This window comes from Manis javanica, chromosome 9 (assembly GCF_040802235.1).
Source record: "Manis javanica isolate MJ-LG chromosome 9, MJ_LKY, whole genome shotgun sequence".
Classification (NCBI taxonomy): Eukaryota; Metazoa; Chordata; class Mammalia; order Pholidota; family Manidae; genus Manis; species Manis javanica.
In genome coordinates, this window is record NC_133164.1 from 11,803,270 (window position 1) to 11,830,056 (window position 26,787).

Here is a 26,787-nt window from a genome sequence, read left to right on the forward strand (position 1 = left end):
AAATAAGATTGGACCAGAGTCATTCTGAGTCTAGAAATGTACTGTATAAGCATTAGCAGTTTCTTTAATTGATGTTGTTTTTACTGAAATACCACTTTTTGTACTGTAAAAAGAGAATAATATTGAAATATTTTTGTTTTAAAATGTTTTTATTCTTACCTAGAGTCTTGGAATTCAGGTTTTTAAGTTTCTCTTTTTCTTACTATTTAAAGGGGAAAAATCTTTTCCTTCTTACAGCTGAAAATAAAGTATCTTGTATTTTAATAAAATAATTCTCTGTAATTGGCATACATATTTGTTTCACTCAAGGATATTCCTGGTTACTGTTAGCATAAGTGAAGAACACACACAACTGCAACCACCATCACCAAATCTTAATACGGTAGTGTTAAAGCATGTACATAAATTCTTTGATACTCCTCCCTTCCAGGGATGGAGCTTAATCTCCTTCTTCTTGAGTGTGGGCTGCACTTAGCAGCTTGCTTCTAATGAATACAATATGGTGGAAGTGATGGTGTATGTATTCCAGGACTTGGTTAAAAAAAATTGTGGCTTTTTCTTTGATCTCTCTTTTTGATCTGAGGGGAAACCAGCTGCCATTTTGTCAAGAAACTCATAGTCCCATAGAGCATTCATGTGACAAGCAGCTGAGGTCTCCTGACAACAGCAAGGGACTGAACCTTCTCTCAACAGCTGTGATATGGAGGCCACACTGGAATCATATTTTCCAGCCCCCGTGGAGTCTTGAGGTGACTGCAGGCCTAGCCAATGTCTTGACTGCACCCTTACAAGAACCATCCAGCTAAGCCACACCTCAGTTTTTATTCCACAGAATCTGTGAGATAACAAATGCCTGTTTTTGTAAGCTGATAAGCTTTTAGATAATTTGTGACACAGCAGTAGATAGCTAAAACACTCAGTGTGACCAATTTTATTCTCTATAAGGACATACCAGTGCAGATCTTGTGCCTATATTCCACAGAGTGCAAAGAAGCCAGCTTAATACCCATCTCTTGTTTACTTCCATTTCAATGAACTGGTTCTGTCTTCAAAGATCTTGATATCCCTACAACCTCCTTAACAGTTGAGCCAGTACTAGAGAAAAATAGTAAAACATCAACATTTTGTGGATTTAATGGAAGGAAAAGACTAAATGTTTTGCCAGTAGAAGTGGGTTTCTTGTCCAAATAGGGAAAATTAGAAGCCTCAGTGGCTTTTGGCAAGAATTTCCAGAAAAGGAGTGAGTGAAATGAAAACTTCTCAATTCCTCACTTCCAAAATTCTAATAAATACAGATCAACAAGAAGAATAACAACCATGAATCCTGCTGGCTTACCTCATGAACTACTCCATGCAGGCTATAGCTGGAGAATGACTGAGGTAGCAGCTATTGATTGATACAGCAGACCAAGGGCAGTTTTAGGATTCAGACAGTGGATGAGGAAAGTGAAAAGTAAATGGCAACATAAAAGGAACAGTGGATTAGTGTTTACCCTATCCAGTCTCAGGAGCTAAGGCAGGTGATTATACCTGGGGCTTTGTTGTATTTATAGAGCAACTGAAATCTAAACCTATTTTCTGCAAGAAGAAGGCAAGTTTTAGATGATGAATCCAGTGACCAAATAATTCCTCCTACCTCATTTCTACCTTGAGACTGATTGATTACTTCCAGGTACCTTAGTTGGAGCTAGAAAATTCCTCCTACCCCCAAATATCTCCTCTACTTGAAACATGCCGTTTTGAATTTTACTTCAAACCGTCACTAGAAAGGAAGCCTGGTCCAAAAAGATCTATACAGATAATAGTATGTGAAATTGGCTTATTCTGATGGAAGATCAGAATGTATCATTTAAGAACAGTGTATTTTATCAGAAAATTTGTACATGTAACTCGTTTATGGAACAAGCTGTCCTTAATGGCAGCAAATCATGAAATATTTTTTTTCTTTTCCTAATGACTTCCAACATTGCTATGTTGAATCTGATCACACTTTGAGCTGATCCCATTGCTTTCCTAGTCACTTACAGGTTTTATTTTCATCAATTAATATTTCATTTTTTTTCTGCTCATCACAATTTTATTACTCTGTAAAGCTACATTTCAGTTAAAAATGTTTAATTGTGATAAAATATACATAGTGTAGAGTTTACCATCTTAACCATATCTAAGTATGGTTCAGTGGTATTAAGTACATTTATATTGCTGTGCAGCCATCACCATCCATCCCCAGAACTCTTTACATCTTGTGAAACTGAACCTCTGTACCCATTAAACAATTCCTGTTCCCTGCTTTCCCCCAGCCTCTGGCAACCACCATTCTATTTTTTGTCCCTATGGATTTTACTTTTCTAAGTATGTCATATAATGGAATCATACAGTATTTGTCACTTTGTGGCTGACTTATTTTACTTAGCATGCTGTCCTCAAGGGTTACCCATGTTGCAGCAGTGTCAGATTTTCCATCCTTTTTAAAGCTGAGTACTATTCCATTGTGTGGATATACCACATTTGTTTCTCCATTCATCTACTGATGGACATTTTGGGTTGCTTCCAACTTTTGGTTATTGCGAATAATGTTTCTATGAACGCGGGCATTTAAATATCTTTTCAAGACCTTGCTTTCAATTCTTTTGGGTGTATATGCAGAAATGGACATGGTGAATCATAGGATAATTGTATTTTAGTCTTATGAGGAACTGTGATACTGTTTTCCATAGAGGCTGCACCATTTTACATTCCCACCAACAGTGCACAAGAGTTCAGTTTCTCCATATCCTCACCAACATTTGTTATTTTCTGTTGTATTTTTTCATAGTAGTCATCCAAATGGGTGTGAGATGGTATCTCTTTGTAGCTCATTTTCATTTTAACATACTAAAATATGGAGGCCAATCAGTCTAGCGTCCAAACTTCAAGCACTCATTCAGTGCAAATAATGTTATTTATTTCCCACCCAGGCTCTTTCTTGACACATGCTTAGAAATCTACTATGGGGAAGATGGAAGTGAAGGCACATTCTCTTCCTTTGCTTTCTTCTCTTTTTCTCCCTTCTTTCTCCCATGTTCTTTAGCTGCTCTTTCTGACACCTCCAGGACTGAACACAGAGGAGGGAGGAGTGGTGGCGAAGGGCAGGCTCACCTCATCAGAGCTGATCCTCATGGCTCAGAAGGGAGTGAAGGCCACAGGGCAGCAAGGCAGTTTCCACCAAAGCTGGGGAATAAGAAGGTCTTTCCCATGGCCGGAGTGAGCCCCGTGGACAGTAATCAGGTTTTAATCATCCTTAAAGGCTTCCCCTCTAGATATCTGCCTGACAGGGCTAGGTAACTCTAATAGAGAGAATCCTTGGATATTCTGATATAAGTAGGTGCTAAGGAGGGATTCCATGAAGCTAGTCAGCTAGTGGTCAATACTAAGTCCCCAGTGAAATACTAAGACCCCCCAAAGGGCATCATTAGAGAAAGCCTTCCTGTCCCCTGCCAGAGGGCACCAAGACCAGGTTACAGCCGCTCTAGTCAGGTCAGGCCTGGTCTGCTCCTTCTGTCATGTTGGATAAGCACCGTTAGAAGCAGATGGCAAAAATGAAGCGGAAGGAAGGTGAGGAGCACAGCAGAAGAGGACCATGGCCCACCCTCTTGCCCACTGCAAGCTTCTTCATGAGCTTTGGTAGGAGAATAAGCTTCCAACTGGTTGGGAGACAGACTGAATCTTTGATGTAAGACTGGATTGAACTTTCTAATATGTCAATGTGGGGATGCTAGTTCATACCTGAGAGTGCCTTGAAGAATGTTATCTGACTGGTTTAGTGTCTAGGAGTGTGATCGGACGGCATAGCTCAGAGTCATGGCAGGGGCAAATAAAGTTGTTTTATCTGCTTGCACTCTTCTGAATCCAGCTTATTCTTATTAAATAACTAAAAACAGAGAATAGTAGCTAGCGCTTATTAGGTGCTCAGTAAATGTGATGTGTTATCTTCAAAATGATTATCATCACACCTAATTCTTTTCATGTTCAGATCCCGTCATGAAAAATCAGTCATGGAATAGACAGCAGGAGAGGGGCCATTTTGGGATCCATACAGGTTGTTTGGCATAGCATTGGAGTTACTTTATTAGGTACGGATAAGTACCTGGTAATTCCCATTTTCTGTTTAATAAAAGACACCCAATTAATAATTAATGTGACTTTGGTGCTTATTTCCTCTTGGCTACACTGAAATAATGAGGTGCATCGGGTATACTCCTAAACCACGCTAGAGGTCCAGGGAGCATGGAGCAGAGAAATGGGCTATTGAAGCGTCTTCTGTATTTTCAAGCTTCCTGACGTGACCGTAATGTAGGTGCAAAGACAGGCAGGAGTCGGAGTGGATTTTCTAATCATCCAGGAATCCTCCTGAAGCTGCAACATTCCAAGCAGATCCCAAGTTTACCACTGCCTCTAGGGAAGCGCCCTTGTTCCAGCCTGGATGCGACTCCTTCGAAGAATTTAAGCCAAATGTGAAACTGGAGGGCAGATTAATTGCTTATTAACCATCCTTCCTGGACATTACTTAGCACTGATGATTAGCTTTTGTGGTTAATAAGCTTTTTGTTGTAGAACAGTTTTAGATTCATAGAACTGCTGGATGGATAGAGTTCCCATACTCACCACACTGGCTTTCCTCTGTTACTAACATCTTACATTAATATGCACATTTCTTACACATGTACCCATATTGATACATTCGTATGAACTGGAGTCCATGCTTTTCCTGTTTCCCTCAGTACTCCCCTCTGTGCTTTCTCTGCTTCAGAGTCACATCCAGGATGTGACACTGTATTTTCTAGCCAGGTTTCCTTAAGCTGCTATTGGCCGTGGCAGTTTCCCAGACTTGCCTTGTGTTTGATTACTTTGACAGCTTTGAGGAATAACTTACTGGTCAGATATTTGCAGGCTGCCCCTCAGTTGGGATCCATTGCATGTTTTTCTCATGATTATATGGAGGTTATTGGTTTTTGAGAGGAAAATGAGATGCCATTCTTGTCACATCATATTCAGAGTACATCCTGTCAACATGACTTATAACTTTGGACGTTGACCTTGAACACCTGGCTGAAGTAGTGTTTGTCAGACTTCTGTACTCTAAAGTGACTCCTTCCCTTCTCCCCTTGTGCATGCCCTACTCTTTGGAAGGAAGTCACTTTGTGTAGCCCACACTTAGTGAGTGGGAGTTATGCTCCACCTCCGGGAGAGCTGAGTAGCTGTATTAATTATTTGGATGCTTCCTCCTGGGAGATTTGTCTCTTGTTTCACATGTCTATTAATTCAGTCACTTATTTATATCAGTAAGGACTCAGTATTTACTAGTTGATATTATTATATTGATATGATATGTTGATTTGTAATTCATACTATGTTATTTATTTTGTTGCTTTAGTTGTCCTGCTCTGAGCAGTGGGGGCCCCCAGAGTTGGCTCCTGTGTCCTGTAGGCTCCCCCAGCATTGTGGAGGTGGTTGCTTTAGCACTGTCTCACTTTCTGGCGTATGTGGTGCTCCAGGCTCAGCCTGTATGTCTCCTGCGGCAGTTCTGGAATCAGTCCTTTCTCCAAGGAGCCCTGATTCCTTTTCCTGGAGGCCGAGTCAGAAATAGTGAGCTGGGTGCAAGGTGTATTGTTACTAATGGCATGTCTTTGCTTCTAAATCCCCTTATCTGACAAAGCAGGGAGATGTAGTTTTATATATTCTACCAATGTATATACACACATCTAAAAATACTTATGTAACTATCTGAATCTATGTTAAGCTAGACACAGATTTATACTCATGTGTCCAACTCGAATCCATGACCACGTGGACCAGTGTAGCTTCCCCGCCTCGCTTACTTGTAATCTCTCACTCCAACAGGGAGAAACTTACTTCCATCATCCTCCATATTTATTTAACTGTTCAATGATTGTGCGTATGTGTAGTGGTTTCAGAATTGCTAATCCATACTCTTATGGGAAAGTCCTTTATCAGCTAGATTACAAGGCTATGTACAGTTTTGGGTTTTTTTTGCCTTTAGTTTTAGAGATTATTCATTTTCAGAGTTATTTAGGTCAGCATCTTCCCCTGCCCCCTTCAGTGAAGTTGTTTCAGAGATTTATAATTCAGCTAGATTCTTATGTCACACTCTCCATGCCAACTGATCAGAGTAAGGGCACAATCAAATGTAGCTGTTGTTAACAGATGTTTAATGGCTGCTTAATATTCATGGTTCACAGACCGTAATTTACTTAGACAACTGCCTATTGCTGAACATTTAGCCAATTGTCTTTTACTGGACAATTGCCTGTTACTGGACTGTTACAAATACACCAACAACAATCTTTTATATTAATCTTTGTGCACACTCATTATTTCATTATGTGAAATTTCTATAGATGGTTAAATCACTGAATTAAAGAACATGAACATATTTAATGCCTGTAATATTGTAAATTACCCTCTGAAAAATGTAACTTCCACCAGGACTAAATTAAGAAGCCTGGAAAGATAGACAATTATGACTTAAAACTAATTTTTTTCTATGTGACATATCAAAAATATATTTTACTACATTACATGAGGCTGAGCAATTTCCCACTATTTGTATTTAATCATTCTTTTATGTCTGTCATGCCCCTTACCTATTTTTCTTTTACATATAAGCTTTGTTTTTCATAAGCTCTCAGTCATGTGACTGTTCCGCTGAGCTTGAGACCTAATGCTTCACTTGCAGCAAGTCACCGATGTCCTCCCTGTCATCAGTAACACTGAACGGTCCTGCTCTATGGCTTACGAAGAGATTCTGTTTTCTGAACACAAACCGTGCAGACAGGCTTCCCTCTCTCCCTGCTGTTCTCTGGAGAGCCCAGCCCAAGAGACTCTTGTCTGTCTGCTCAGAGACGCAGGACTTAATTCCTCAGTAACTGTAATTATCAAGGAATTATAGCAGTGGTCTTTATATTTCTTTTCAAAGTGCTGTTAATATTTGAAGATTCTTTTCCTGGAATCATCCTCCTAGAATATGGTTTCAGAACTCTTCGGAAGGAGTGAGGATTTCGTTTGGTTGTACCCAATAGTGTGTCTGTGTGCATGGAGAAAATTTCTCCTCAGTTGACCTATACAAAGAAGCGTGCCACCTGGGCAAGACTGATCACCTCAAGGAATGCTGAATCTGAGACTCTGTAATGCATCTATCAAAAAAGTCTCCCTCAGGCTGAGTCATGAGACTTATTTTCCTCAGTTGGATCATGTCTTGGTTTTTTGGTCATTGGTTTCTCAGTTGAACCAATTCTTGGGGTCCTCATGGTTTTATCTTAGTGGTCTTTTTTTCAACCTGGAGCCTTGAGCATCGAACTGGACAGTGTGAGAGAATGGTAAGACCACAAGGGCAGCCCCTTGTGCAGCAGGCAGTCTTGGAAAAGTTACCTAACAGGGTGCCTAACAGCAGGACAGCTTAGACAGTTACCTAACCTTTCTGAGCTTCAGTGAGGATGGTGGATGGTGGATAAAGGAATTGGGCAAAATGGTTTCTTAATAATCACTAAGGACTCTTCCAGTTTCATATTTTGAATTGGCCTTATGGTCACATTTCACAGAGTGGCCCAGTCTAAAAGCTACATCTATGTTGCTTAACTTCTTCAACCCCTAAGAAAGGTCAAATCCATCCTCCAAATTCTTTCCTTTTCATAAATGGAATCGGAGGCAAGGGAACAGCGGCTGTTCTCTTAGTTGCAGTAGACTTTCCACTTCAACTGCTCACCTTCTTTCTTGTGTTAAATTTAGCAATCCTTTCTTCTTCTTTCCTAGAAAAGGAGCTATAAAAATCACTCCCTTTCTCAAACTCAAATTATGTCTTCAACCAGAAAGTAGTTCAGAATTTGGAATCGTAATGTTTTTCAAGGATTTAAAAGTAAAGCAGTCACACAAAGGCTACTTCATCATATTTTAATTCTATTTCATTTAGTGCTAATTTAAAACAGAAACCTGTGGAGTGGAACAGAGGGGATGGCTGTAAAGCTAGGAGGTAAAAGCTTGGGAAAGCAGATAATATCCTTTTCCCTCTTCCCAAGGACTCACCCCTTCCTCCTGCCCACGCCCAGGTTTCTCAGCATTTGATTTAATAATTGCAAGGGGTTCTCTGGGCTGAATTCATAGTCTCTTCCCCAGTAAAGCACGCCACCTCTCCTGATGACTCTGCCATCCCCTTTACAGTGGAGCCAGTGCTATCTGTCTGCTCCACGAATTCAATCAAATGGACCAGCGAGATGCAGCATCTGCAGGAGTAGATGAGAGCGAGAGCCGAGGGTGTCAGAGAAAGAGAGATTTATCAGCATTCTCAAACGCATGCTCTTCACTTGGCTCATTGCCTGCCAGTGTTTTTTTATTTTCTCTGCCCCCTCCTCTTCAGAGGCCCCAAGAACACTGAAGCTTCTTGGGAATTTCAGGCATAATTGAGAACTTCTTGGCGTGAGTATGATAACTGGTGAGACAGATACATGCTTAGCTCTGTGTGGCTCCACTTGCTGGCACTCCAGGGCTGATGCTGTAAGATTTGATGAAAACAAGTAATTTTTTTCCCTCAAGAATCAAGAGTGGAGAGGATCATACCAGGCAGAGCACATGGTCCAGCTATGCAGTGTGATGCCCAGGGGTCCTTCCAGGCAGCCATGGGACCAAGTAATGCATGAGGCCTGGGATAGCTTTGATTTTATCTCATATGATGTGTTCAAAATGGGAACCACAAAGGCAAGAGGGAATGAACCTCCCTGGCCAATGATGAGTGAAAAAACATCACCAGCTTGACATAAAGGAATAATACTGTGCCTTAGCTTTTCCAGTATTCTCATGGCTCAGAATGGTGTGATGAGCTGGTAAAGAGTTCAAGCTTTTAAGATCTGTGTGTAATTTTCAAATTCTCACTACACAGAGATGATTGACAATGTCAGGGAATGGGAACCAGAATTTGGGGAAGCCCCTTTTTTCCCCCTCCTGGTCACCTGCAATCCTTAGTGAGTGGGGGTGGGAGGAAGTAAATAGAATGGAATGCCCCATTCTTCCAGCATTTTAGGATTGCTCCCTAAGAACTTGGTCCACCAGACACATGGGAACCAAAGTAACCAAGTTAGGACCAAATAAGATCTTTGGAGTAACAAAGCATGGTGCCCTGGGAACTCAGGAGTGCTGGCATGTCACTGACCTCTGCCACAGACAAGCTGTGGGATCCTGAAAGAGCCACGTCCCCTTCCTGGAACTCTGATTCCTCATCTGTAAAATGTAATGAAACTCTGATTTTGGGGGGAATTGTTTTAGGGAGTACAGTAAGATTGCTTTAAACCTGTGTGAGCTGTCACAGAAAGACAAAGAGAAACAAACTGGATGTGTGTTCATTTTACAGTTGAGCCTGCGGAGAAGCACATTTTATGTTTACTTTCTTTGAACTAGAGCCTTCACCCGCAGATAAAAATGGTGATTATCTTTTAGGGTTGTGGTAATACTTCAGCTAGAAAACCACAAATCTGTATTCAAGGGCAAAGGGAAGATAAAACGAGGAAGGACAGTGTTGTCGTCATTGTAAATCAGTTCAGCACAGGGAATACAGTCAACAATACTGTACTATCTTTGTATGCTGACAGTTGGTAACTCCACTTACTGGGGGGAGCATTTTGTAATGCTTATAAATGTCTAATCACTGTGTTGTATACCTGATGTTGTATATCAACTATACTTCAATTCGGAAAAATTCTGTAAAGAAGCACTTTGGTGCCCTCACAAACTGGCTCACCCTGCGAGTTGCAGGAGCTTGATGCAGGCATCACTCTGCACGTCCACTGCCCCTGAGGATTTCTGGGTTAAGATACTGAGGGAGAAAGAAAGTCAGATGCGACGTTCAGAGTACCATCTACCAGGAAGGAGTCTTGTTCACAACTAATGACAGAGTGAAAATCTTCTTTTAAAAATTTATTTTGTTGTCATTAATCTACAGTTACATGAAGAATATTATGTTTACTAGGGTCCCCCCTTCACCAAATCCCCCCACAAACCTCATTACAGTCACTGTCCATCAGCGTAGTAAGATGCTGTAGAATCACTACTTGTCTTCTCTGTGTTGCGCAGCCCTCCACATGCACCCCCCCACATTGTACATGCTAATCATAATATCCCCTTTCTTTTTCCCCACCCTTATCCCTCCCTTCCCTCCCTTTCTCCCCAGTCCCTTTCCCTTTGGTAACTGTTAGTTCATTCTTAGGTTCTATGACTATGCTGCTGTTTTGTTCCTTCAGTCTTTCTTTGTTCCTATAGTCTTTGGGTTTGAGGTGAGTCTCTTGTAAGCACCATAGAGATGGGTCTCGCTTTTTTATCCATTCTATTATTCTGTGTCTTTTGATTGGTGCATTCAGTCCATTTACATTTAGGGTGATTATTGAAAGACATGTATTTATTGCCATTGCAGGCTTTAGATTCGTGGTTGCCAAAGGTTCAAGGTTAGCTTCTTTAGTATCTTACTGTCTAACTTAACTCGCTTATTGAGCTATTTTAAACACTGTCTGGTCATTCTTTATTTTTCTCCCTTCTTATTCCTCCTCCTCCGTTCTTTATATGTTGGTTGTTTAATTCTGTGCTCTTTTGTGCTTTCTTTAACTGCTTTTGTGGGTAGTTGATTTTATTGTTTGCCTTTAGTTAGTATTTGGTTGGTCTGCTTTCTTTGCTGTGATTTTATTTTCTCTGGTGACATCTGTTTAGTCTTAGGAGTGCTCCCATCTAGAAGAGTCCCTCTAAAATACCCTGTAGAGGTGGTTTGTGGGAGGCAAATTCCCTCAACTTTTGCTTGTCTGGGAATTGTTTAATCCCTCCTTCATATTTAAATGATAGTTGTGCTGGATACAGTATTCTTGGTTCAAGGCCCTTCTCTTTCATTGCATTAAATATATCATGCCATTCTCTTCTGGCCTGTGTTGTTTCTGTTGAGAAGTCTGATGATAGCCTGATGGGTTTTCCTTTGTAGGTGACCTTTTTCCTCTCTCTAGCTGCCTTTAAAACTCTGTCCTTGTCCTTGATCTTTGTCCATTTTTATTATTATGTGTCTTGGTGTTGTCCTCCTTGGGTCCTTTCAGTTGGGAGTTCTGTACACTTCCATGGTCTGATCGATTATTTCCTCCCCCAGTTTGGGGAAGTTTTCAGCAATTATTTCTTCAAATACACTTTCTATCCCTTTATCTCTCTCTTCTTCTTCTGGTACCCCTATGATGCGGATATTGTTCCTTTTGGATTGGTCACACAGTTCTCTTAATATTGTTTCATTCCTGGAGACCCTTTTATCTCTCTCTGCATCAGCTTCTATGCATTCCTGTTCTCTGGTTTCTATTCCATCAGTGGCCTCTTGCATCTTATCCATTCTGTTTATAAATCCTTCCAGAGATTGTTTCATTTCTGTAATGTCCTTCCGGACATCATCCCTTAGCTCTTGCATATTTCTCTGCAGCTCCATCATCATGGTTATAAGCTTTATTTTTAATTCTTTTTCAGGAAAACTGGTTAGGTCTATTTCCTTCTCAGGGTTTGCCTCTGTGATCTTGGTCTGTATCAATTTCTTCTGTCTTTTCATGGTGATAAATATATTTGTGGGTAGCTGGCACGTGTGTTGGGTAAGAGAAAGTCCCTTCTTGCCAGTTTGTGGCCTTCCTCTCCTGGGAGAACAGCAGCCTCTAGTGGCTTGTGCTGGGCAGCTGTGTGCAGATGGCGCTTCTGATCTTGCCCAGCCGCTATGGAGTTTATTTAGCTCTGCAGTTGCTGTGGGTGTGGCCTGCCTCAGGCTGCTGCTCCAATATGGCGGAGCTGCGTTGGAGGGGGAACAGGCGGGAGGCTGTTTATCCCCGTGAGGGGCCTCCGAGCTGTGCTGTGGGGGTTCGGGTGCCCAGAGTTCCCCGTGATTCCCAGCTGCTGGGTTAAGTGTCCTGGGGCACTTCCGTCCAGCTGTGGAGTCCCTGTCCCTTTAAGACTTTCAAAAAGCACTTTCTTTTCTTTGTCCCAGGTGCGCTGGCTGCGGGGACCTGCTCACAGGTCTTACTGTCCTGTTTCCCTAGTTTCCAGCACCCCACGCACGCACTGTGTGTCTGCGCTCTGGTGCGGATGGCTGGGCTGGGTGTTCAGCAGTCCTGGGCTCCCTCTCCCTCCCCGCTCCAACTCCTCTCCTCCCGCCGGGAGCTGGGGTAAGGGGTGCTTGGGTTCCGCCCGGGCTGCGGCTTGTATCTTATTCCCTTTGCGAGGTGCTGGGTTCTCGCAGGTGTAGATGTAGCCTGGCTGTTGTCCTGTGTCTTCTGGTCTCCCTTTTAGGATTAGTTGTATTTGTTGTATTTTCAAATATATATATGGTTTTGGGAGGAGATTTCCGCTGCTCTACTCACGCCACCATCTTGGTTCTCAATCCAGAGTGAAAATCTTGAAAGAGGAAAGTTAATGCTGCGTGGCCTTAAGTGTAGTCACACTCTGTTAAACACAGCAGAGGATTGCAGGGCTTCTGGTAAACCTCACGGTAAGCTGTATTCTTTAAACATACACAGGTAGTAAAAACCTGTTACAGCAGGGGTGCCCACAAAGGGAAAGACAGCTCTCTCTCCCTACATGGGCGGGATAAATAGGCTTCACTACATAATCAGTGTTTGCTAAATACATTATGTGTGATACAGGCTGCTAGGCACAGAGAAAAATACAAAGAAAAATGATAAATGAAGGAGCCCTTCTGCCAGTTGTCCATTGTATGCCCTTGCTTGCACAAGTTAGTCAACCCCTCAGTCTCTCAGTTTTCTCATCCAAAACTGAGGATTACACTTTAGGTTATTAGGTAAAGCATTTGGCAGAGTACCTGGCATCACACACAGAATGCTAATTACTGTTTTTATTCTGTATAAAAAGTAGTGGTAAGCTTCTTGGGAACTTATAAACCACTTTGCATTTATCAAGTCAGATGAGACGTCACAGTATTCATGCCTGTGTTCCCTGTACTGAAGGACTTTACTCACGAGACAATGATTTATCAAGTCATTGGATTCCTATAGTAACCTGGCAAAGAAGGTATTGTCATTTCCACTTTACAGATAGGAATGGAGGCTTACCGAAGGTTACACGCCTAGTGGCAGGGGGGTGGCTTTGAATCAATTCATTGTTCTTTGCACGACCAGCTGCCTCCCATAAAGATGTAGGGCTCACCCAGAGCTCACATGCTCAGGAGTCTTGCTATTTATTGGGATAGCCAAAAACTGAACAGGAGAAAATGACATGAGATAAGTAAGTGTCTGACACCCTAGTGCTAGCCATGCACCAAACATTTGTGACCAATTTTAGGGAGAATGATGGACTCAGCGATTGCTGTGGAAGTACAGCGAGGACGGGCCGAGTGAGAGAGAGTCAGTGCTACCTTGTGAACATCTGGTGGGTGTGATGTGGGAACACTTACTGCATCATTACTCATCTGCCCATGGCACGTATCCAGCTGTGAGGCAGAATTAAGTTCTCTTAGTCCTTGCCTCCCCTGTCTGTGGCCTCTCCCCTCCATCTGCCTACCTTCAGCATCCCGGTATCTTTGGGATCTGTCAACCTAAATGTCGCCTCCTCAGAAGCTGATCACAAAGCTCTGTAAAATTCTTAGAAGGTGAAAATGACAATTCAGATTTATGTAATCGTCCTTCCTCATTCTGTGTTTGCTACCCTCATCTCAACCCTGGTATGTGGACATTTGCACAGGGAACAAAGCCTGAAGGCAAAGTGCTGGTGAATGATCAGGCATGAGTAATTTGAGATAGTGAGAAATTTTCAGGAATGAGGGGATTTCTTGGAGCCATTTAAAAGATGTTACACACTTTCCCCTTCTGGTCTGCTTTTTAAAGATGGTGTAAATCTGTGAAGGTCAGAAATCAATAGGATCTTAAGTAAGTGAGCGCCGAAAGGTCAGGGAGTATGTCTTTCTTATTCACTGTTGGATCCCCAGCACTGGCATAATGATTAGTATATAGCAGATGCTAAATAAATGTTTGTCAAGTGAATAAATTATTCATTGAATGAATCAGTGTACAATGAATCAAATTATAGTGTGGCTCTTAAATTTATCCAGCCTAGATGAATATTTTGAGAATCATGAAATATTTGACTTGTTATAATCCCAAGATTTAAAGAAAGCCTTTATTCTGAGTAAAAAGAAAATCTCTTCAGCAAAGACAATGATAAATTGCATGGAACCTATTATTCATCTGCTGTGGAAAAAATACACTGTTCACTGGTTGCCATTATCACGTCACCCTGCAGCATGTACATACATTTCCTCTTCTTCTAATGCACTGGAATAGTCAGGCATTGACTTGACTTTAAATGGTATTGGCACATGTGTTTTTCTAGGACCTCCAGCCAATGGTTCATGAAGAATCTCTTGGAGACTGGCATCTTTAAACATTGGAGATAAGCTATAGAGCACTAGCAGTTACTATTTTCAGGGCTCTTCAATCCCTTTGTTAGATCTGTATTTCCATCTGATATCATCTTCCTTCTGCCTGAAGGACTCTCTTAAGCATTTGTCATTGGGTGGTTCTGTTGGTGAAAAATTTATTCAGACTTTGTATATTTGAAAAAGTCACTCTCTGGCCTGAATGTTTGAGAAATATTTTCATTGGGTATAGAATTCTAGGTTGACAGGATTTGGGGGTTTGGAGGGTGGGTGATAGAGCACATTAAAGATGTTGCTCTGTTAGAGTAGGTAAGTCAGTTAGACATAAACAGGAGGAAAGGGCCAGCCCATCACCAAGGAACAGTCTTCCCTGGACAATCACTAATCCTTCCTTAGTTCCCATTTCCACAGTCAAGGATGCCTAGCTTATCAGGAGGCCCAGACAGTCAAGGACACCTTGACTGGCAAGAGACCCAAGACCACAGAGGCTTCTCTGATTATAGTGCATGTGCAAGGTCCAAAGACCTTGTCTGAAAGTAACCTCACCTTATTAAAATAACATCTAAATCTAATTAGCACTGTGGTTTTTGCTCCCATCGGGGCTTCCTTGGGGTACTTATATGTAGGTGCCTGTGCACTGAGAAAAAAATTGTGTACTTGGACTGTCAATCAACTTGTCAATCAAGTGATGTAAGATGCAAGGCAGGACTTCTTGCCACCCTAAGAAAAACATAAAAGCCAACCTAATCCTAATAGCAGTGTGGCTTCTGGTTTCCAGACAGCTCATTCTCCACCCTTCTTGAGAATGTACTTATGCCTTGCTTAATAAAGTCCTGCTGTTTAAAACTGTCCTAAATCTGTCTCTTGATTGAATTATTTCCTTTGAGAAGACAAGAATTGGGGAAACAATGTGTTTTGTCGGTAACATATTCACTGTCTTCTTGCTTGCTTGTTTTTGATGAGAAATCTGCCATCAGGATCTTTGTTCATTTGTACTTAATGTGCCTTTTTTCCTCTGGTTGCTCTTAAAGTTTTCTATTTATCACTTGTTTTAAGCACTGATTCTGATGAGACTTGGTGTAGTTTTTTTCATGTTTATTTAGCTTGGGATTCATTGAATTTCTTGTATCTGTGCATTTATAGTTTTTATCAAATTTGGAAAAATTTTGGCCATTGTTTCTTCTTATATGTATATTTTTCTGTCCTTCCTTGCTTTAGAGACTCCAATTAAGCATATATTAAGTTGCCTGAAGTTGTTCCACAGCTCACTGGTACTCTGCTCATTTTTAAAAGTTTTTGTATATTTCATTTTGAACGCTTTCTATCACTACTTTTTCAAGTTCTACAAAGTCTTGCTGATAATCCCAGTCCCATCTGTGTGTTTTTCATCTCAGAAACTGTATTTTTCATCTTAGAAGTTCAATTTGAGTCATTTATTCCCCGTATCTTCCAAGTTTCTACTTAACTTTTGAACATACAGAATACAGTTGTAATGTCTGTTTAATGTTTTTGTCTGTAAATATATCTCTGTTAGTCCTGGGTCAGTTGTGATAGACCGATTTTCTTCTCATTATGGGTTACATGCTCCTGCTTTTCATGCCTGAAATTTTTTTTTGTACTTTTTGCCAGACATTGTGAATTTTACCTTTTTAAAATTCCTGTAAATATGCTTGGGCTTTGTTCTTGGATATATAATTAAGTTAGTTGGAAATAGTTTTGGATGAGGGCACTACTGAACCACAGCACTATTGCCATTCTGGACTGAATGATCTTTTTTGTAGGATATTCAGTAGCATTCCTGCCCTGTACCCACTAGACACTCACACCTTCCCCATGCCATTAAGTCATGACAATAAAAAACCTCTATAGACTTTGCCAAATATCTCCTGGGGGAAAAATTACCTGTGGTTGAGAACCACTGATGTAGGGTTAACTTTGCCACCCCAATGCTGACCCTTCTGAATATGCTACCCAGTGCCCTGTGAGTCTCTCCCATCTGGCTGGTGACAACACATTTTTTGCTAGCCCTGTGTGAGTATTGGATAATTATTGCCTGTAATCCTTTGGAGTGAGTCTTTTCCCAGCCACAGGTGGTTTCCTTACATGTATGTGCTGATTAGTATTCTGCTGAATATATCAGGGGACCCTCTGTAGACCTCTAGAGGGTTCTCTCTGTGTAGCTCTCTCCTCTGCTGTTCTGTTCTGCAAATGCTAGCTGCTTGGTCTCCTTAGACTCCTCACTTAGTCTTCTGGGTTCCTTTGGCAGCCCTGTGCTGTGACCTGGAAAGCCTCCCCAGGCAGTGACCTGGGACAGCATGAGAGTCGACTTGTTTCCTCTCTCTCAGAGATTACTAGCATCCTTTGTTGCCTAATATCCAGTGTGTTTGGTTAAATTATTATTTTTATATAACTTGTTCTGTTTTTTGGTTGTTTTAGACAGAAGGATAAATCTAGTCACTGTTATTCCATCTCGGCAGAAGTAGAAGTCCCTTTCTGATTTTAAAAGTAATACAATTAAATGAGGGAAAGCTTAGAAAATTAAAAAAAGTATAAAGATGGACTCAAATCACCCAGAAGTAATCATTAGTAACAATTTTAATATATTTCTTTCCATTGATTGTCATTCACATTGAATCCTCACCAGTGCTTAGTATTATAGCAGAAAAATATTTTGCTAATTTGATAGGTTAAAAGTAGTATCTATATTGTATTTTAAACTTCCATTTCTTTATTCATTAGATGAGGCTGAATTTTTATGTTTAGCCATATTTGTTATATTATTGTATTGTATGAGCCCTTAACATATTGAAGATACGAATGCTTTGCCTATCACATTGGGTGTCAAAATTTCCCCCCAGTTTAACATACCTTTTAATTTAGATTTTTTGACAAATAAAAATTTTTATGTAGTCAAATCGATCTTTTCTTTTGTAATTATATCCCTGTAGTTTTTATGTTCAAAAAGTCGTTCCCATCTGAACACCACGTGAGTATTTACCTGTATTTCCTTCTAAGTTTTCCTTTTAGTGGTTTAATTGAAATTCTTGTCTCCTTATGGTGGCTAGAATTTATCAGTGAATGAAGTGCTGAAGCAAATATCAAAATGGATTTTTTCCCAAAGAACTTCCTGATCTCAGCCCATTAATGAAATAGCTCATCCATTACACACTGTATTTTCAAAAAATTTATTTAACCTATCTTAGGTTCATCTCCCAGAGGAGGATCTTTATCTGGGACATCCACTTTGTTTCCCAAATCTGTGCATCCATTCTCAGGCCCGAGATATTTTTCGATTCGCACATTTCAGTGTATACTGAATATGTACTACAGAATCTCCAACATTTCCCACTTCCTTAGCCAAGGAGTTCCTGGTGGGAACAGGGTGTGGACACCTGCCAGTGCCACAGTGGAGCTATCTGCTGTGGCCGCTGATTCTCAGACATCTCGACCCTGGTCATTTTCTTGTAGGCTCAGTAAAGCAACCTCCTTCCCACTGACAGCTCTTCCCTACCAGCAGACACACTCACACACACAAGCCTGGTGCTATCTTGTCAGCTTATCACCCCCTCTGCCTGTCACTCTTTATCTGTTGAAGAGCCAAAGTAGGGAGAAGGTGAGAAGAGAGATTGCTGGTGCGTGTGCCACTGTCAAAAATCTAAATATAGGTCATACGAGTGACTAAAAATCATCTCCATGAATTTCATCTTTTCCCCAGCACATTTTCTCATATCTGCAATCTAATCCGTTCTTTGTTTTAATTAAATTCTTTGCTCCTGTTTCCTTATACTTCTCTACCTTTCTGACTACTTCCTCCCAGCAGAAATATATAAAACTTTTCAAAGGCTCACAGGCCTGTTCAGGAATATTCTGATTTTTATTCCTTCAAGCACATGGTGGGATTGAAACTCAGGCATGTTCCAGTGACATGCTTTGGCCAATAAAATAGCATAATTTTAAAGAATTAGTGTGTTATTTGGCATATAGCTGCACAACATTCCAGCTTGTTGGCTGCTGCATCGGCTTAAATCCCAGTGTAAGGATGACTTGGAATAGAGCCCTTAGACAGTAATGAAGAACATGTCCTGTAATTGAGAAATAAATCTTTGCTGTTTGAAGCTCTGAGATCTGGTGGATGTTACCACAGCATAACCTACCTAATCTGACTGATATGTAGTAAAAAGACTATTTTCAAAACCGAAGAATGGGCCTTATGGTTTGTGAGTCCTGGATGTATGTATACCTGTTACATGTTATCCTCACCATCTCCCAAGAACCTGGGTGGATGGATTGGTCAAGGACGATGGAGAACCCCCAAATGACAGGGTAACAGAAGCAAATATTGTAAACCAGAACTGTCCTTGTACCTTGCATGCAAAATACCACAGATGCTTTTCTTAGGATAGCTGGGTAGGAAGAAAATCATAGCCTTGTTTTCTGTGGCTCAACTCTTAGTTCAGTGTTTATGATAGACACTTGGGGTTAGTACACCAAGATGCAAAGGTTAGTTCATGTCCTAGTTTCCAATGATCTTGCAATTTTGTGCACTTCCCCAGCAGGTGTTCTGTGAAAGCAGATAAAGAAGTATAAAAATTCTAAGCAGATGCTTAATCAATGGTAAGCACCAGCATTTCTACATCTTATCTCAGGTCGAAAGCAAGGATCAGCATATTTAATTTTGGCTTCAGTTGGGCCTTTGTGATATAGGGGTCTTTTCTATGCTGCTTCCTTGTCTGCTATGTTTGAGCCAATAACTTTATTAGGTAAATGCTTTAGCTGAGCTGGTTGAATGGGGTAGTCATTTTTTATTTAAATTAGTTATTTCAAGGGTTTTTCATAGTCTGGATTTGAAAAGATTTCACTGTGTTTCATGGATCCTAGAGATTATATTCTAATTATTTGGGTTTGTTTTTGCCATCATCCCTGTCTTAGTTGTGGTTGAGCTTCATTGATGGGCACTAATTGGGTGGAAGGTTAATGTAAATTTGTTACCAGACTGAATTCGAGTCAGTTTTTAAAGAAATGTGTTTTAAATGCAAACAGCAACTCAAACAATCCTCACAAAGTTCTGACAGAAGACTACCAAGTGGAAGTCCTGCTGAGCTGCTGTTTTGCATAGATAAAACTCCTTTATAATTAGCATCCCTATTTGCGTACAAACAGTTGATGGGCTAAAGTCCTTAAAAATTATTTGCTCTTGCAAAGATTAAATGTGCTCCTGCAGCCTAATCTTTCTGCTTGGCAGAACCACTTTTCAGAGGCTCCTCTGAACCCCAGCCTAACCTACACTGAAATACGACAGACTGAATTAGCTCACGCCAAAGAAATACAGTGTTATTGAACACAGCTGGGTGCTTTTAAAATATTAACTGAAATTTCTAAAAATCTCTTGGCCACCCTGTTCCAGCCTAGGGAACAGAGGGAGAGCAGAAATCTCAGTCATTAGGAAGTTTCTGTCACTATGGAATGGGTTGTTTGAAATAGAAATTAAAATTGAATCGTAGAAAATTTAGAAAATATTTCCTGTGTACTTTTGGATGTGGATTGAAATCCATTCCTACAATTATGACCCTATTGCCTAAATAGGACCCTAATTCTAGATGCCATCCAAATAGAATATGGTGTGAATGGGATCCCATGGGACTGAAAGACTATAGCTGTAAAGCTATCTGACCGAGATCTCCTTGCTTGTGGCTATCGATGTGAGGATACGTGTTGCTCTTCCTTATTTATCTGACCAGGCTGCACTCAGCCTTTAAGACTCAGATCAAATACCACTTCTTCGGTGCCTTTCTGACTATCACTGGTGGTGGTCATGGCTTCAGCAGGAAACAGGTGCATACTCATATTGGGTGGTTTGAGGGGAGTTTGTAAAAGGGCTATTTACAAAGGTCTGGGCAGGGTCTAGGGAAGCTGCGTGGGATCGTGTCACACCAGGGCCTGAAAGAGCAAAGGGACAGTGTGTCACTAGGATGTGATGACAGTAAGTGTATGGCGGTGACCATAAAATAGGAACCAAGGCTTCCACAGCCAGTGCTTAGTGACTCAGTAGGGAAAAAGTGGGACGCAGACTCGCAGCCTCTCTCTGGTTCCTACCTTAACCCTCCCTTCATTTTTAGTGACTAGTTGCTAATAGTTAATCCTTGGGTTTTTGCATGTAACTTTTTTTTCCAAATAAAAAAAGGGGAAAGTGAGCTGGAGTTAGCGATCCATTTTGTTAACCCCAGGCACTCCCGTGGGCTTTCTGTTAATTACCTAGGCTCAAGTTCTCTCCACCTTTGGTGTTCTGGCAAACTCCCTGCTTGTACCTCAAGGACGCCTCTATGTGGCTCTCTCATGTAAAGGAGGGCTGTGGCCATCCATGGGGAAAAAGAAGTTTCTTGGACACATAGACCAGCCCTTAAAAGCCTTGGACAATAAATATTTTACAAAATCAAACCAAGAAAATCTACTGTTCCTACGAGGAGATTTCTATGGTGGGCTTTGAGGCTCTTTCTTAGAAAAGCTATAGGAGAGATCCTTGTGGACAAAGAGCCAGAACCGCCTGAGTGTATCTGTCACAGTGTGTGCTTTACTGCGCGTGTCAGCCTGCCTCCTTGGCACGCCTACTCCTGTCTAAGATCTCTTCTGCAGGGGGAAGCTGGGAATCATTCTAGAATCTCCTTTCCCTGAATGGTTCTGGGATACAGTTTGCCACTGAGAGGCAAGCTCATGGGACTTGGGAAGCAGTTGTAGGCAGATGTAAGTTCCATGGCAACTTCCCAGCAAGCTCGAGGGTAGTGGTTCTCAAGTGTTAGCTGCATCCGAAGCACTGGAGAGCTTGTTTAAAGCACAGGTTGCTGGGCTCCACCCCCAGAGTAACTGACTCAGTGTGTCTGAGTCAAATTGGCATTGCTAATAATTGCCCAGGTGATGTGGATATTGCTGGTCCCCATACCCCACTTAAAGAACCGCAGCTTTAGACAAGTAGCTGCTTCAATGCTTCCCTTCCCCTGAATTAAGACTCATCATATGTGGAATACATAGTGCAGCATCGGTTTCTCTGAAATAATGTGACCAGTCCACTGGGCAGGAGCAGAAAGGAGTCTTTCCAGGATGCTGTGGTTCCCAGCAGGAGGTCAGGTGGGCTAGGATGTGCTTCCAAGACCCACGTGCCTCCAGGGACCCCGGCAAGGCCCATCAGCGGTGCTGGTCTTCACCTTTCAATGGCGAAGGAACACCCAGGCCTCTTGCCATTGGGTTCTTTGACCCTTTGCTCTGTCCCACCACACAGCTTGGTGGACATTCACAGCAGGGCAAAACCTCCTTCTCCCAGCACTGGGAAGCAGCTGGGGAGTTGCCCTGAGTCACAGCTTGTTAGGGTCCAGGACTCCGGGGTTTCCCAGAGAACAAGACACACGGACACGGAGATGAAAATCCAAGCAAAGTCTTTATTCAGCCAGCAAGCTGGGGTCGACAGCACCTCCCCTGACACGCAGGCCGAGTCCGAGCTGCCGACCCCCAAGCAACTTTAGGTATGGTTTATATGGGATTTCTAGTCATTGCTCCGGAGCCTGCACATTACCCCAACCAATGAATTTGAAACACATTCTATACTTTGGCCAATAAAATTGGAACAGGGATACACCAGGTGCCTGACCTTTGCACAAGCATTCCTATGTGACTTTATCACGAGTTTCGATCCCAGGGGGGTCGTTTACTTCTAGTTATCTAACTTAGGGCAGGGTCCAGGAATGTTAGCCTTACGTAGTTTCTACGAAAACTGGGTGGCTCAGCCCTGTTCCCTGCATTCTTCTACATTCCCCCCTTTTCTTGATTAAACTGAGGAATCTTCCACAGTGGCATCCAGGGCCTGATATCTCTGTCGAAGGACCAGAAGTTGGACGGCGTTAACCCTTTCCCGCACAAACCTAAGCAGCCTATTTATTATGCACGGACCAATCGTAAGCAATAACAGCAGGATGACCAGTGGCCCTGTAACAGCCGAGAGTAGGGTAGCGAACCAAGGTTTGTATTTGAACCAAGAGTCAAACCAGCTTTCGCTACTGTCATATTCTTTACGCCTCTTCTCTAGATCTTTCTTTGGTTTGGCCAGGGAATCTCTGACTGCACCTGTTTTGTCTGCATAGAAGCAACACTCTTCCTTTAAGGCGGCGCACAGTCCACCTTTTTTTTTTTTAAGAACAGGAGGTCTAGGCCCCTTCTGTTTTGTAGGACCACCTCAGCTAAGGAGGTAAGAGATTGTTCCAAGTCTGATATTGTCTGTCGAAGTTGTTCTAGGTCCCTGTCGACAGCCCACCTCAGAGCTGTGAGCCCCTGTTCTCGAGTTACAAGGGCTGCGACCCCTGTGCCAGCCCCTGCCATCCCTAGGGCAAAAAGGGCCCCAGTGGTCAAGGCGGTAATAACTTCCCTTTTTTCCCTGTGGGGGTTTGGCCATTCTTCCCAATAAGAAAGGAGGGTCTCATGAGAACGATATACTAGGCGTGGTAGAATGGCCACAAGTACACAAAACTCACTGTTAGCATTAAACACAGAGGTGGATATGGCCGGGGTGAGGCCTGTCTTTAAACAGAGCCACCAACCCGAGGAGGGTATAATCCACTTGTCCTGCTTCCATGTATTGTACGTGTAGGACGAGCATAACTGGCTCTGGACTACCGGGACTGAGTTTACACACGCTCCCGCGACTGAGACCTGAGCGACTGTAAGTCCCCTCGGCCCCCTGTCCCAATAAGTGGGATAGGAGTCGTTAATGGTGTAGGAGCCATTTATCCCGATTGCCTCATAGAAGGGGGGTGAACCTGGATAGCATAACCAACAGGGACCGGTGAGGGAGGGAGTGGTGCGGTTCAGAGTCTCTGCGAATGCCTGCACCATTTCCCATAAGGGGTTACCTAACCCGGAGAGACCCGAACCCGGTTTTCTTGCGGGCCCTGGAATCAGCTTCACCCATGTAGCTTCCTCGAGAGTCCATACGAAGGCACTTATCAGCAGGATCCCCTTCATCTTCGACTTAGGTGTATTTTCAGGGAATTCGCAGGATGCTGCTGCACTTTCCACTCTTCCTCGTGATCACCCGGGTTTTTGTGAGGCAGGATTTTCCGAACGTGGGTGTGATGCACCCAACGAGCGATACCGTCAACCTTGAGAGCAGTGGGGATGGTAAACAATACAACGTAAGGTCCCTTCCACCTGGGTTCAAGAGTCCTTACTTGGTGTCTTTTGACCCATACCGTATCCCCTGGGACTATGCCATGTTCTGGGCTCGGAATTTTCCCGCCCCCGTAATATGCTCTGATTAGGGGCCAGATTTCCTGCTGCACTTTGGCAAGAGCCTGCAACACATTCAGATAGTCAGGGGCCAGGTTCTCTGCACCGGGAAGCTGCACTCGCCGAATTATGGGTGGAGGAGCCCCGTACATTATCTCAAATGGAGTTAAACCATGTACATAGGGGGAGTTCCGAGCGCGGAAGATGGCTAAGGGAAGGAGGGTCACCCAGTCCCTGCCAGTCTCCAATCCCAATTTAGAAAGGGTCTCCTTTAGGGTCCAATTCATTCTTTCTACCTGCCCAGAGCTTTGTGGGTTATAAGCACAGTGTAACTTCCAATCTATTCCCAAAGCTCGGGCTAATCCTTGCAGGATTTTGCTTACGAAAGCCGGGCCGTTATCGGAACCTATAGCTTCAGGGACCCCATACCTGGGGATGATTTCCTCAATTAATCTTTTTGCTACTACCTGGCTAGTCTCATGCTTGGTTGGAAAAGCCTCTACCCACCCAGAGAAGGTATCTACCATAACCAGCAAATACTTATATCCATACTTTCCTGGTTTTACTTTGGTGAAGTCTATTTCCCAGTTCCTCCCTGGAGCCCTCCCCCCTTTCCCGGGTACCTGCCGGGTGCAGCCCTCTTGGGGCTGGTCTTAGCATTGCACAGCTACCGCATTCTTTTGTGATCTGACGAGCTGCCTCATTTTGGTGGGGAAACACCAACTGTGCAGACTGAAAAAGGCTGAGCAGCTTTTTCCAGCCTAGATGGGTGGACTTATGCAGATTAGCAAGCATGTACTGCCCTAATGCTTCTGGCAGGATCAACCTACCTTCTTGGTCTCTACTCCAGTTTCCCTCCCCAGACACTTCTCCCGATACTTGTTTCCTAATCCACTCAAGATCCTGGGGGGAATACTCAGGTTTGGGTGGCAAGGCGGGCAGTTCAGGTATGGGTATTTCGAGGGCTGCAAGTACAAGGGAGTCCAAGAGGGCTGCCCTCTTAGCTTCCGCATCAGCATGGCTGTTGCCGATGGCCTCAGGTGTCTTCCGTGATTGGTGGCCCGGTACATGTATAACTGCTACCGCTTTGGGTTTTTCTACAGCAGCTAGTAGTCTTTGGACTTCTCGCAGATTCCTCAGTCCCTTCCCTTCCATGGAATGGAATCCTCTTTCTCCGTAGATGGCACCGTGGACATGGACAGTGCCAAAGGCATATCTGCTATCTGTGTAAACATTGGCCCGCTTGCCTTCTGCTCTTTCCAGGGCCTCAGCGAGAGCAGTAAGTTCCACCTTCTGTGCTGAGGTGCCAGGGGGCAGAGCTGCGCTCCAGACAACTTCCCCTTCGTGGGTTACTACTGCTGCCCCTGCTCTCCTGACCCCCTCCTGCTCAAAGCTGCTCCCACCCGTATACCAATTTAGCTCACAGTTTGGTAACGGTGTGTCTTTCAGGTCTGCTCTCACCTGGATAATTTCAGAAAGGATGTTCCCGCAGTCATGGATGGGGGTCATTGGATCTGGGTCCGGCAGAAGGGTGGCAGGATTTAGGGTTACCGGGTCAGAGAAGGCGATTCGTGGAGAGTCTAGTAGGAGCCCTTGGTAGTGGGTGAGTCTTGTGTTCGTCATCTATTTTCCTGGAGGATGCCTGAGGATCCCCTCTACGGTATGTGGGGCTGTTATTCTTAGATTCTGGCCAAAAGTCAGCTTGTCTGCCTCCTTTACCAGTAGAGCGATGGCTGCCAGGATACGCAGACAAGGTGGCCACCCAGAGGCCACTGGGTCTAGCTGCTTGGACAAATAGGCCACAGGTCTTTTCCACGGGCCTAGCTGCTGAGCCAGGACTCCTTTAGCCACTCCCTTCTTTTCATCTATAAACAGGATAAAGGGTTTTTCTGGGTCTGGTAGAGATAGGGCGGGGGCCCGGAGGAGAGCTTCTTTTAGTCTGTCAAAAGCCTCTTGTTGTTCCTGAGTCCATTGCCAGCCTGGCCCTTCTTTGGTCACTTCATATAGCAGTCGGGCTATTTCTGCGTACCCTGGAATCCAGAGCCTGCAAAACCCGGCTGAGCCAAGAAATTCCCTCACTCCCCGGGGTGAGGAAGGGACGGGGATAGTCAGGATAGTTTGTTTCATGGCCTGCGTTAGCCACCTGGCCCCATTAGATATTTTGTACCCCAAGTAGACCACTGACCTCTGACAGATGTGGGCTTTCTTGGCGCTGGCTTGATATCCCAGTTTGCCCAGTTCAGCCAGCAAGTTCCCAGTGGCTTCGCACTCCTCACGGGTTTCCGTGGCCTGCAACAGGTCATCCACATACTGCAGCAGTGTCACACGGGGGTGGCTCCTGCAAAAGGGCTCCAGGTCCTGGCGTAGGGCTTCATTGAATAAGGTGGGAGAGTTCTTGAAGCCCTGTGGTAGTCTAGTCCAGGTAAGCTGCCCTTTTCTTTCCCCCCCTGGCTCTTGCCACTCAAAGGCAAACAAAGGCTGACTGACTTCAGAGAGTGGAATACTAAAGAAGGCATCTTTCAGGTCCAGAGTAGTATACCACACATGCGTAGGTGGCAGGTGGCTGAGTAGGGTGTAAGGGTTGGGCACTGTAGGATGGATGTCTTCTACCCTCTCATTGACCTTTCTCAAGTCCTGCACTGGTCTGTAATCTCTACTGCCAGGCTTCCTCACTGGAAGCAGGGGCGTATTCCATGCAGATTGGCAGGTTTTAAGGATTCCTGTCTCCAACAGTCTATGGATATGGGGTGCTATCCCTTTCCTAGCCTCTTCCGGCATTGGATATTGCCGGACCCGAATGGGTAGAGCCGTGGCTTTGAGTTGAACAACGACCGGGGATAGATGTTTAGCAAGACCAATTCCTCCGGTCTCGGCCCATGCAGAAGGGAACCTCTGCAACCAAGAGTCCATTTCTCCCTGGCCCCCCTTTTCTTGATCCGCCTGAAACAGACGATGTTCGTTGGCCAGGGACAGAGTTAACATATGCGCTGGTTGTAGGGGCTGCCTTTCTTTGTCCATGATTTTTATCCCTTCGGGTTCAAAATGAATGCGCGCCCCAACCTTGGTTAGTAAGTCTCTACCTAACA

General features: G+C 43.4%; 1 long non-coding RNA gene across 1 annotated transcript in view; it reads left to right on the top strand.

Moving 5' to 3' along the window:
* The window catches only part of LOC140843493 (uncharacterized), a 161,866-nt gene that overhangs the window by 54,748 nt on the left and 80,331 nt on the right, over positions 1-26,787 (top strand). The gene's annotated exons all lie outside the window — the stretch shown is intronic.